Genomic DNA, 13,050 nt, shown 5'->3' with positions numbered 1-13,050 from the left:
CCTGTAGGCCAACAGAAAAACAAGCTTGGCTGCTGTGGTGGAAAGTCACTGTGTTCATGTCTTCAGCATCATTTTCCTTCTTTCATAGATAATAGAACTCATTCTCCACGCAGGAAGCCTATTCCATGTATTTGGAGTAGGGCTCACCTCTAGGTGAAATGAGCATTGTACCAGGATTAGTTGAGTTTGCCTTCCCCCAACTTCAGTGTTTAATTCCAGGATGGGCATAGCATCCTAACAGAGATGATTAGAATCATGCCTGAGAACAGAAACATAGATACTGAAGGAAGTCAGCCCCTCTTCCTTTTGGATTGTGAACTTTGAAGATGCCAGGTTTGGAATACCAGTAGCCATTTCTCCATCCAAATGGAAAAAGCTGGCCCGAGAATAAAGGCAATATGCTAAGGGGAGCAGATCCAAGAGGTGGAGAGAAAAGGGAGTTTTGATACTTCATTTGAGCCCTAGATCCAGCCATGCCTGAAGCTTATGGACTTAGCCCTTACTACTTTTCCCTCAAACTAGTTAGATATGGGTTTCTGGGTTTTTGTTTTGGTCTTTTTTTGTTTTGTTTTGTTTTTATGAAACAGAAACCCAACTAATATATCCGCTGAGACAAGGAGTGGATATTCCAGGGGAAAAAGATGCCAAAAATCAGACAGATCTTTGAAAGAATATCATCCCCAAATTTTATTGAAACTGTAATTTACTTCTGGAAAAAAAAAAAAAGAAAGAGACTGCAATTTAGCAGGACTTTTAGCTTCCTGCACACTGAAATCAGCCTACCAAACTATACTTCAACCAACAAAAGAGTGCCTTAAGTATAAAGTTCAGAGAACAAGGCTGGAAAGGGAATTATCTCAGTCTTCCCTTAAAATCCAACCTATTCCAATCCAATGAGGATGGTAGGAAGCACAGTCTTAATTTGACCAGAGACCCACCACTAGCCACTATACACTCCAATTCTGAGTCTAAACACCTTCCAAAAGGCTCTCACCTAAACCCTGACGCTGGACGCTAACTACCATGCGAGAAATACCACAACCACCTTGGGGGGGTGGGTGCACAGAGCCAGAGATGTTGTCAAGTCACTCTCCTGCTGGCCTTCCAGTGTGTTGTCTTCTCTCGTTTCCCAGGAAGAATGTCAAGGAGGCATCCACAGCTCCCTCAAGAGTGGAGAAGCAAGTTATTAATTAAAGGAGGGATGTATACCTTCGAGGTGACTTATGCAGGGACCTAGTGTTCCTGTGGTGGCACGCACACAGACACTCGCTCCAGAAGAGGTGCTCTTGGGAGAGCTGGCATTTGATGCAAAACTGCTCCAGTCCACTAAGCTGCCTTTCATACTCTCTATGAGAAGTCCCTGAAGGACTGGAGGTAAAGTACAATGTGTCCTGTGGTGCCACCAGCACAGAGTGGAGGCAGAATGTTGATTCTACATGGGACTTTGTGTGGACTCAGAAAACAGGGAACGTGAAAAAGACAAAAGGACACACCATTTTCTCCCAAGAGCTGATCCTCGGAGCTCAGCTTGGGACCTGGCACTGTCTTTCACAACCACAAATTAATGCCAAGAGGAAGGTTCTCAACCATGGCTACCCATCAGAATCACCAAGGTAGCTTTAAATTTTTTTAGTGTCTCGGGGCGCCGGCGTGGCTCAGTCGGTTAAGTATCCGACTTCAGCTCAGGTCATGATCTCGTGGTTCACGAGCTCGAGCCCCGCTTCGGGCTCTGTGCTGACAGCTCAGAGCCTGAAGCCTGCTTCAGATTCTGTGTCTCCCTCTCTCTCTGCCTCTCCCCTGCTCCCACTCTGTCTCTCTCTCTCTCTTAAAAATAAACATTAAATTTTTTTTTAAATTTTTTAGTGTCTGAACCCTAAAATCAAGATTTTTACAGAGAGGGAGGCAAACCATAAGAGACTCTTAAAGACAGAGAACAAACCAAGGGTTGCTGGAGTGGGGATAGGCTAGATGGGTGATGGGCATTAAGAAGGGCACTTGTCGGGACGAGCACTGGGTGTGGTATGTAAGTGATGAGTCCCTGGATTCTACTCCCAAAACCAATACTTATGCTGTATGTTAACTAACTTGAATTTAAATAAATTAATTTAAAAAACAGATTTTCAGGGATGCCTGGGTGGTTCAGCTGGTTAAGCATCTGTTTCCGGCTCAGGTTATGATTCATAGTTCATGGGTTTGAGCCCCACGTCAGGCTCTCCGCTGTCAGCACAGAGCCCACTTAGATCCTCTGTCTCTCTCTTTTTTCTCTTCCTCTCCCTGACTCTCACCCTCTCTATGTCTCAAAAATAAAAATTTTTTAAAAAATAAAGAAAGGATTTTCAGAGAAATCACCCGACAGGATGGAGAACCATGGAGTCAAGGGAGCACCATTCTGCCATCCACTTCCTGTCACTTCCAAGGCACCATCAGTACAAGTGGTCCAGAGGAGCCAAGATGACATCAGGGTCTCCCTTCCTCAATCCTCCCTTTGCTTCCTTGAGACACTCAAGTTTCTAGGTGGCGTTAAGAAGGATTTCACCAAAGGGTGAGGACCCTAGACACCAGAGGCAAGTGGCAGGGAAAAGAAAACAGACTAGAACCCAACTGGTGAACAGCCCTTCCCGATCCTGCTTCAGGACAGTGACTATAGAATGGACATCTTAGAGGGGTGCACAGATGGGCAGAAGCACTAACTGAGTGGGGAATGGGCTTAGTGCTTGGTCACCCCATCTCCAGCCATGGTAGACTGGATGGAGTGGACAGTTCAGACTCTCTCCCTGGGATTGTAACACAGCTCCTGTAGCCAATCTCAGTTGGCATTTAAATGGCAAAGGCATTTTGACCCATGTACAGAGAGGATTAAGCTGCCGAGAAAGAGAAGAGAGAGGCAGACACTCACGAGAAACAGGAATAAGCTAGAATGAGGCAAGTTGTACCATCTCTTGGTACCTTTCAGGCTTTTGCTCCGGTCTGTCATGAAGCCCAGCAGCCATTGCTGCTTTGGGCTCCAAGAAACTCCCCCAGTGGGGAGCGAGGTATCCGACAGCCTCTTCTGGTTGAACACACACCCCACCCCTCCTCTTCTACTCACCACAGGAGCCTTATAGCACAGCAGAAAGAGAGAATCTGGCTCAAAAGTCCAGATAAGGCCTTTCCCATAAAAGACCTTGGGGGCACATTTCTTCACTTGTCTGTGCCTCAGTTTTCTCATCTACAAAATGGGGGACCGGTAAGCATTAAAAATTAATACGTGACACTGTCCCCAAACAGTATCTAGCATGTTTGCTTTCAAATAAATTCCAGTAAAAGTCATATTTTATTTCTCTCTAAAATTAAGTATTTTTTCCTTCCAGTCCCAGGAAGGAAATCATGTTGTCCAGTAACCCAGTGGACAGGTGTACTGGCTTCCCTGAGTGTGCGGTGGTGTTTCACTGTATTTACCTGTGGGAATCACACTGTCTGTAGCTCGAAGTTCTCATTGTCTAGAGTGGAGTCGCGTAAGTTACGATCATGGTCCTTAAGAGTTTTGCCTCTTAGTTAGGGAAATCAAGACAAGAAAAAATAGTAACAAATGCCTAGTGACATGGTAGGTGATATTACCAAAGGGGCAGGATGGAGAGTGGTCACTGAAAACATCAGGCCTGACCAGGCTGCATATGGAGTCTTCATAAAGCAGCTGGGACTTGAGTCGCCATGCTATGTGATGCTGGGCCCCACGGTGGCCACAATGCCCCTCCATCAAACTCCCCAAACCATCCATCCTGGGAGACTGGAAATGCCACCAAAAGTTGTTCTTCACAGTCTAATGATTTCTAATGATCACATATCCACTGAGGGCCCAGCAGATTCTATTTTTAGATGAGGAAGTTTGGGTTTGCAGTTAGTCAGAGACCAATGTCCTTTTTGCTACTAGAGGCAGAGTAGACTTGGCCATGCCCATGCACTGACCCCAGGGCCACCTGAGGATGGTTTCCATAGTTGCTGGGTTCCTGTGTCTCTACCTGGGAACATGCTCTGCCTTGGGACCTTGCTCAACCATGCTTGAGAAGCCACAAGCACCAGAGAGTCAACAACCAGGTACAAATCTCTACCAATGAATGATAGGAGTTCATGGTAAATATCTCCTTGTTTTCTCCTCTCAGTGTGAGGGGAAAAGCCTATTCAGAGATGTGTTACACATAGTTTCTCAGAGAATATCCAGAAGGACTGAGCCCTAGCAGCCCACAGTGGCTCATAGTCGTTAGCCCACCCTCCACTGGGGGGCCCTCCACTCTCCCACTCACTTCCCCACTCCCTCACAGTGATTTCTGAGATCATCTCCCAAATGGACTGCTTATACCAAACCCTCATCTCAGAGTCTATTTTTAGAGGAACCCAAACTGAGCCTTACAAGAGACCCTAAGAGCCAGGTGGAGTGTGGGTCACTCTGAGAAAACATTGCTCAACTACTGTCATGCCTGCTTCTCCTGGTACAATCTGGAAAGTCTGCTCCTGCCTCTCTCCTGGTGGTTCTAATCATGTTTGTTCCTGTCCTCTGCTAATCAACACCATTTGGTGCTGCTCAGTAGGTCTCTGCTCCTGCAAGTGAATTAGCAATATTTCCTGGATGTTTTTCTAATGTACATCTTGGGCGGAGGGGGGGGGGGGGTGTTATGGTATTCAGCAGCTATAGTTGAACCAAATGAACTGTTAGACGTAGGGAAGGGAAGTCAGCCGAATCCCTGCACAGGCCTCTATTGGCCCCAATCAGTGACGCATTGAGGATAAAACAAAGCCTAAGTTAGGCATTTATGTGGACTGAATCTCCTTGCAGATAAATAAACTGGCCAACTTCCCTGCTTGGCATGTGACCTGGGTGTTGGTGAGCAGGGGTAAGCCATTTGCCTAGCCGCTGCAACACCCCAACTCCCTAGTGAATGGCAGACCCACAGCCCAGCCTACTGGGTGGGAAGGGACAGGATGTTGGTGCATCGGAGACGGGACAGGTGAGACTGTCACGAAGCTGCACATAATTCCCTCAGCAATACTCTGCTGATAGACTTCAGCCCATTTTCAGTAAATTCTATCCCCCTTCAAAGACTGGAATGAGATTTTCTCAGAAGGAGCAAATCAAAATAAAAAATAAGCCATGCCTCCCAGTTAGTTCAGTGGCAGGATCATTTGCCAGAAGGATTTGGGCATCCAAGACAAGGGGGAGAACATAATCAAGCTGGGGCACAGCGATCACTGGAAAGCCAGGCACTCAGCCCATGAGATGGAATTGGTTTCCTTCCTCCTGCTGCATCCACCTATAGGCAGAGGAGGTTGAAACTAGGTGGCTTGAGGTGGGAAGCAAAGGACACTCCCCAGTCACACAGGGCCCTCCAACGTGGCCACACTGGAGAAGGAGAAGATAAGAGAGACAAGAGAAGGAAGAAAGAAACAGGCAGCTGAAGAGGCAATAGAACTAAAGGCATCCCAAGGACAAAATCCATGTTGAGCAGATGCTCATCAGAACTGCTGATACAGGGGCGCCTGGGTGGCGCAGTCGGTTAAGCCTCCGACTTCAGCCAGGTCACGATCTCGCGGTCCGTGAGTTAGAGCCCTGCATCAGGCTCTGGGCTGATGGCTCAGAGCCTGGAGCCTGTTTCCGATTCTGTGTCTCCCTCTCTCTCTGCCCCACCCCGTTCATGCTCTGTCTCTCTCTGTCCCAAAAATAAATAAACGTTGAAAAAAAAAATTAAAAAAAAAAAAAAAAGAACTGCTGATACAAATCCCTTCCTTCAACAAATACTCACTGAGCACCTAGTGTGTGCCAGTCATTGAGCTGGATGCTGGGAATTTGAGGCAGGTGCACCTTCTCAAGCTTCTCCCACCAAGCAGAGAAGAAGAATTTGGAAAAAAGTAAGTATTGCTGATGAATGTCAAGGGAATGTCACCTAAGTGAAATCATAGGGGACATTGCAGAAATACAGCTGTGAAGCAACTTCCCCAGAATCTTAGAGGGAGGTCTATAAAAACTAGGAAGGAGCAGCCATCGTCCAGAAGGAGAAGGCCGGGGGAGAGGGATTGTTTCCAGGCAGAAGAAACAGCAGGTGCAAAGGTCTCAAGGCCAGAAAGCATGGCTTCTCTGAAGAAGCTGAGGTGAGAAGGCAAGCAAGAGGGTGGTGGGAGAAAGTTCTGGAGAGGCAGGCAGAGACTTCACCTGGTTAAACTGTACACAGATTCTACCTAAGAGGGGCTTCACGAACAGACATTTAATCTGTAAAATTTACTCAGAACGCACATAAAGAGGTACTGGCGGGGAATATGAATGAGAAGTTAGGGGGCATGCGAGAAGAGCAGGCAGCGAGGAAAACAGACAATGGAGGAAAGGCTAGACCCAAAGACATGATAGCAGGGAATTTTCCAAGGTTAAAGAGAGATTCCTCAGATTGAAAAAGCATTAGTCATGAGCAGGATACATTTAAGTGGTGTCAGATCTGCTACCTGATACCCTTGTGAAAAACCCCAGTTATTTGGTTTGTGTGCAATCCTTTTTGCCTTTTTTTTTTAACTAGATACTAAGTGTGCACTGTTTTCCCAAGATCACTTCTGTCCACTCCTCCCTTTCCCAGACGCTGCAGTGTGATACCATGATTTGTTTTAAATATAGTCAGACTCTGGGGCACCTGGCTGGCTCAGTCGGTTGAGCGTCTGACTTCGGCTCAGGTCATGGTCTCATGGTTCGTGGGTTCAAGCCCTGCCGTGGGCTCTGTGCTGACAGCTCAGAGCCTGGAGCGTGCTTTGGATTCTGTGTCTCCCTCTCTCCCTGCGCCTGCCCCCACTCACACTCTGTCTCTCTCTCCTTCAAAAAAATAAATAAACATTTAAAAAAAATTTTAAATATAGTCAGACTCATGTGTTCTAGCCTGCATTCCAAACCCCTCCCCACACACCCATCCCCCCTCCCCAAATATACACACACATCTAGGTTGTTTTTTTTTAATTTATATACAATAAAATATACTTTTGTAGTTTGTTTGCTGTTCTATGCATTTTCATTAATGCATGATCATGTACCTGCCACAATTCTGTACAGAACAGGTTTACCTATAATCTAGGGACCATAATGGCTGCCCCATTTTACATATGAGGAAATGGAGGCATAAAGGGATAAGTAACTTTGCCTGAGGTCACCCAACTAGTAAACAAAGAGCTGGGCTTTTGCTTGGGGGGTCTCGGCTCCAGAATACCAACTAAAATACCCAATGTCACACTGTCTTGATTTCCACACCCAGCCCCGGTCTACACGAACATTTGATTGCCAGGAACCCTGCCACAAAGAAATCCCACATATGCCTCTGCTGGAATCCTCAGCCAATAACACCACTAGAGGCATGTGGAAAGCCTGGCCCAACTTTCTGGAAAAAGAGTCATGAGGACAAAAATAGTACCCCTTTTTCCAACTGTCAAATAAGTTGAGGTTAAAAGGGGGATAGAAAGGGGACAGATCTTAACCTCTGGCTTAAGATTTACTGAGAATTATTTTAATCCTCCAACTTGTGACCCTTTGAAGGCACAGATCATTTCACATTCAGCTCTATAGACCTAGTACTTAGCACATGGCAGGTGTTTAACCAACATTTGTTCAATGAATGAATGTATGTATCAATAAATGAAAGATTTCAAATTTAAATATCAAGAGGTACCAGAGAAGAGCCATTGAGCCACAGGACATGTGCCCTCTTTCAAGGGAAGCCTTACACTCCAATCCTCTTAGTTTTTTTACTAACAGGGTCTCAGGCATCATGGTCCCCTTGCAGTGCAGCAGAGGCCACAGACATGTCTGATCTGTCAGCTAAACTACGGATAACAGCGTGGACCTTGGTGTTTCTCTGTAGCCCTTTTAGCTACAAGGAACTACGTGGCAATGCAAGACAATATGAAGCAAACACGTGAACGGACGATGGGTGGTGGATGGATGGATGGATGGATGGACGGACCTAAAGCCTACATTAAATTTCGGTGAAAGCTACACTTGTATGCTCCTGGGGATGGGAGGAGAGCCTGTTCTCCATTCCAGCCTTCAGTACAGCCTTCCCTCAGATCATTGCTCATGCGGGATCATGCGTATTGAGTCAACGAAAGCATCACACTGTCCTTGAAATCAGTGTGAATATGCTTGATTTAAAAATAACCGGAGTGTTGCTTGGTCCCCTGGGCATTCCCCAAACTCCTGCCAAGGAAAGGCTCTGCTCCTTGGGGGCAAGAATTTATAAGAGGAGACTGAGGTTCATAAATCATAAAATTATTTCCACAGAAGCAAGCTTTTCTCCTTAGGATGTGCCAAGACCACAATGAATAACCCAGCTTTGAATAAAGTTCTTCGTAGAGACAGCATGCAAACACTGACCCTCAGAATCTGCAAACTTGGATTTGGGGCAGTCTGTCTAGCATGGTGGAGCTGGGCTTTGTTTGCAAGGTTTTGTCCAAACCATCAGGTGCACACCCGTGAGTCACTCACACCCACCCTGTAGAGCCCAAGGTGCGTACAGTTGTCAGGGGACTCCCCGTCCCATCACTCTTTCACTCACCCTCCACCAGAGTATTCTTCTCTCTCTGGCCCCTCAGAAAGACAAGTCCCTCTCAGAACAGAGGAGTCTGAGGCTGAGGGGACACAGGGCATGACCGCAAGCACTAAATTCACCACCAAGTACACAAAGGGCCAGGAAGCCTTGAAATATGCGAAGGTCTTGCCCCATCGCCATCCCCTACGCTGGGCAGATGGAATGATCGCGTAGTTGGGTTGTGTTGGCCATTGTCCGTTTGTCTCCTCAGCTCCATCCTCTGTCCCGCTTTGCTTCTAGGAACTGCATCACCAGTGCGGGGTCGCCGCCTGCCTTCCAGGGGGGATCCCCTGAAGGAGACACTGCCAGAAGATTAGAGTGTGGGAGGAGGCATCAGGTCCACCTTGTGCTACCCCCTCCCTGCTTTGGGCCACACAGCTGGCAGGGTTGCCTCCGTCCACCCTTCATACCTCAGCCCCTGCCAGCAGCCATCTCACACGCAGCTCTCCTTGGGTTCTAATGACACTATTCTCCACCCTAGACTCTTCAAGCCTATGGAGGGTGGGCGCTTCCTGATCCTGTTTTTTTCTGGGGGCCTCAACATCCCTGGTTGATCCTTATAACCCGGCCCATTTATCTATGGTTTTACCCTCATCAAACCACCCAAGAGGCATTGTGCTTCCTGGCGGGCAGGACTCTGGCTGGTCGGGAGGTACAAGGGGGAGGGTGTTAATCTTCGATTAAGGGAAGCCAAGGTCTAGATGCTGCTCTGCTTCTGACAAGCCATGCGACCTTGAACAAGTCACTTTGCCTCTCTGGGCTACAGCCCCCTCACCTCATCAGCAGAACGGGGAGGCTGGATCCATGCAGGGAAGCCCACACCACCCTCTGGACCTCCTCTTTTTCACCAAACACCAGGAGTCCCCGGGGCATCCCTGGCTCTGAAGAGAAGTGTGTGAAGGCTAGAGATATTTGCCACTCTAGACCTTTTAGCGACTTTGATATTTGGTATACGGAGATTAGATGATCTTCTCTCGAGAATTAGCACGACGATTACAATAGCAACTCACTTAAAAGGGGCTCCTTGGGGTTCACAAGGTGTCCTGGAGGGGATGCCTAGACACCCACTGCCCCGCAGACTGGGCCCTCCTGAAGTGGAGGAGGGCCAGAGGGTGGTGGGCTCTCTGTGACGCAGGTCCTCTGGGGGCAGCCACACACCCTCGTGGCCAACGCTCACCGTGCTGGCACCAGGGGATCCGAAGAGGGCACCGGGCATCCAGCGCATGGCCCACGTGTGTCCACGCACCTCCCAGCTCTCTTTCCCATAAACCTTCACCCATTCTCGCAGCCTCCCTGTGAGGCGGGCAGAGCAAGGATGTTTGACAATTACATTTGACAAGTAACAGACAGACACATCCATGGGAGGCATTTCCCATAGTGGTACGCACGGCTAACAACGAGGGAGCCGTGACCAAAATCCAGGCCTTAAGTGTCTTTTACAGAACCATATATTCAATTTATGTAGATGATTAAACTAAACTACTAGCCTTAAGGACTTCGTATTTGGAATGAGGCCAACTTTTACATGTTTCTATTCATGATTAAAAAGCATGTCCTCTGGCTGTTCTCCATAATGTCACAGGCTCACCAGGAAATGAAGACAACTTTCTGGGAACCTTGGCCTCTTATCTCTACTTTCCCACGTGCTCTTGGGAATGAATGCTATTTATCTCACACAGGTGGGGCTGTCTGGGCTAAGGTCACATAGCTGTTTGGCCCCCTCCAGTCTGCTCTAGCACTCAGGTCCCTCAATTGTCAGTCTGGTGCTGTCTCTACCTTCTCGTGATCATTTAGTCATTCAGCAAACATGTGCCAAGTCCTACTGCAGGCCAGGCCTGTGCTGGGAGCAGCGAAGGAACAGAAGTGAACAAGGCCCAGCCTTTGTCTTTAGAGGGATTTAGACTATGGTGGGAAAATTAGTGCAATAAGCCACAGCGGAGGCCCGGGGAGGGCCGTGAGTACAGGGTGTTCCTTGGGTGTGCTGGGAGCACTGGAGGAGGTGCAGCCTCCCTTGTGGACCCTGCACAGTGGACCAGGGTAAGAGCTGAGACTGAAGTCTGTGGAAGAGCAAGCCTGGGCCAGGCTAGAGCACTGTGGGAGGAATCTGCATTCTAGGGGCCAGAAGGAGGGAGCTCCATGGGCAAAGGCAGGAGTGAGCCCGGCACACCCAGAGAGCTCAGCAGGGCAGAAGCATCGGGTGCAAGGGACACACCCATGACGAACCAGGACAAGTCAGCAGGGGCCCAGGGACAGAGGGCACTCTCCAAGTCCAGACGTAGAGCAGTGCTTTCCAAGGGAAGGGCCACAGTAATGTTTGGGAGTTGTCACAGGACGTCAAAGTGAGCCACAGCAGTCTATTCTTGGCAAGACCTGTGCGACGGTGGACCTGTCTGGGAGCGCGCTATCTGATGACTTTCAAGTGCCTCTCACTAAAAGGGATGGAAAGCAATGACAATAACGGTACTTACTAGAGCAGCTGCCTAGCATGGCTGGTGCCACAAAGAGCCCTTCCTAGTGTCAAGAATAGAGTCAGAGTTTCATTGCAGCATCTGCTTGACTCGCCTCACCCTGGGAGATGAAGATGTGGACATGTTTCAAAAAATAGAACCGCCCCACCCGCAAGGCTGGTGAGGCTGGCTCCTGCAGGAAGCCGCTCTGAGCCCAGGCGGTGACCTCAACTCTGTGGGGTCCCCACACCCAGGCAGGGTCCTACCCCCACCAAGTCTGGTGTGGCTGAGGGCTTCCTGGGTGCTTGGCCCTGCCTCCTGCATGGTTCTGGGGCTCCTGGGGCCAGGGACCACAGCTGTTCCCTCACAGCCGCTAGAGCCACACTGCACATGTTAAGGGTATGGAGTAAACAAGAGATTTATGGAGGCAGCTCCCTCCTCCCCCTGAACACGGTGGCATGGTACAAGCTGTGCGTGCCCTTCCTGGCAGCATGTCTATCTGTGCACCCTCCGGGGAGGGAGAGCGATGGATTCCCTGGCTTCTTACCTTCCCTGTGAGCAACTTCTGGCATTTGTCAGATTCTAACACCTCCTCTGTGGCCCTCCAAGAGTTCACAGAAACTGTGAACACCTCCCATCTGAAGGGAGAGGACTTTTTTTTTTTTTTCCACTTTTCAGTGGAGAAAAATCCAGGCAGAAGAGACCAGAGAGAAGAGGAGCACAAAGTAGAGGGAAGACCCAAGGACGCTGGTGCAGGGTCCCGAGTGACAGGTAGGACAGGTATTCTCAGAGGTCACAGGAAGCTGGCCCAGGAAGAGGCCGCAGTTCCTACGCAGTGACCCACATTTGATAAAAAGCTGTGATTTTCTCCCCTGCCCCTGACAGAACATGTCAGGCAAATAGACCCAGGGATTCTGAATGTGTTTTCATCTCCAAGTGTTCCCTTTCTTCCACCAATAGCCAATAAAGGAGTTATTAAACTGTAATTCTTAGTAGCCAAGATCTCAGAAATAAGTTAATTTAGCAGATACTGCGGATAATTTGGCCCCAGGGAAGTAGGACCAAGGCATGACCTACAGCGAGAGTGAGACTCCAAGCCATGGAAAGATCAGAAGGGAGAGACTTTCAACTCACCCTAAGTACCTATCCCATGTCAAATGCGTAACATACACCATCTATTTCCACTGCAATCCTTGCAAGAGCAGGGGTTATTATCCCTATTGACAGATTTGGTATCTGAGGCTCAACAAGGTCAATTTACTTGGCCACGGTCTTACAGCTAGGACAGGGCAGGTAGGGATTTGATCTCTGCTAGTGAGCATACCATCATGCGGGAAGCCCGTTAAAAACAGATCTCCTAGCCCCACCTTTAGAGATCCTGCTGCATCAGGGTGGGTGGATGCCCAGGAATCTGCATTTCTATTCAGCACCCCAAAGTGACTCCCATGCTCATGGATGTCAGGTGGTGGGTTATGACATAAGCTTTGGAAAGACACTTGGGTTAGAAGCCTAGCTCTGTGACCTTGAACAAGGTACTTAAACTTTGTGAGCCTCAGCTTCGCCATCTGCAAGATCTAGAAAATACACCACATGGGTTGGTTATGAGGTTTAATGGGGATAATGTAGCAATAGTGCCTGGCATAGAGACTCACCTTGAACATTTGGGGGGCCTGAAGCAAGAGTACAAGCAGAGGCCCTCTGGCCTGCAGCCCGTTCCTCCACACTTCCCACCCAGCTGTCACTCTACAACACCAGGCTCTCCCACTGTCCAGGGTGGACATCCCAGGCCACACCACAAGCTTCATTCAGAGCCCTTGAAAACAGTGCCTCCTCCTTGCCACGGCCACCCTTTGGGGCTAGCCTTGTGCAACCTGGAAGCATGGTCTGACCTCAGGAATATGGATTCAGGGAAGAGGCCTGGCCACATAGGTAGGGAATTCTAGGGTTCCCGGCACTAGAGAGGATGAAGCCTTTAGATGGGCACATTCCCCAGGCCCAAAGACAGGGGATCTAATGCA

This window comes from Leopardus geoffroyi, chromosome D2 (assembly GCF_018350155.1).
Source record: "Leopardus geoffroyi isolate Oge1 chromosome D2, O.geoffroyi_Oge1_pat1.0, whole genome shotgun sequence".
Classification (NCBI taxonomy): Eukaryota; Metazoa; Chordata; class Mammalia; order Carnivora; family Felidae; genus Leopardus; species Leopardus geoffroyi.
This window is presented reverse-complemented; position numbering follows the sequence as displayed.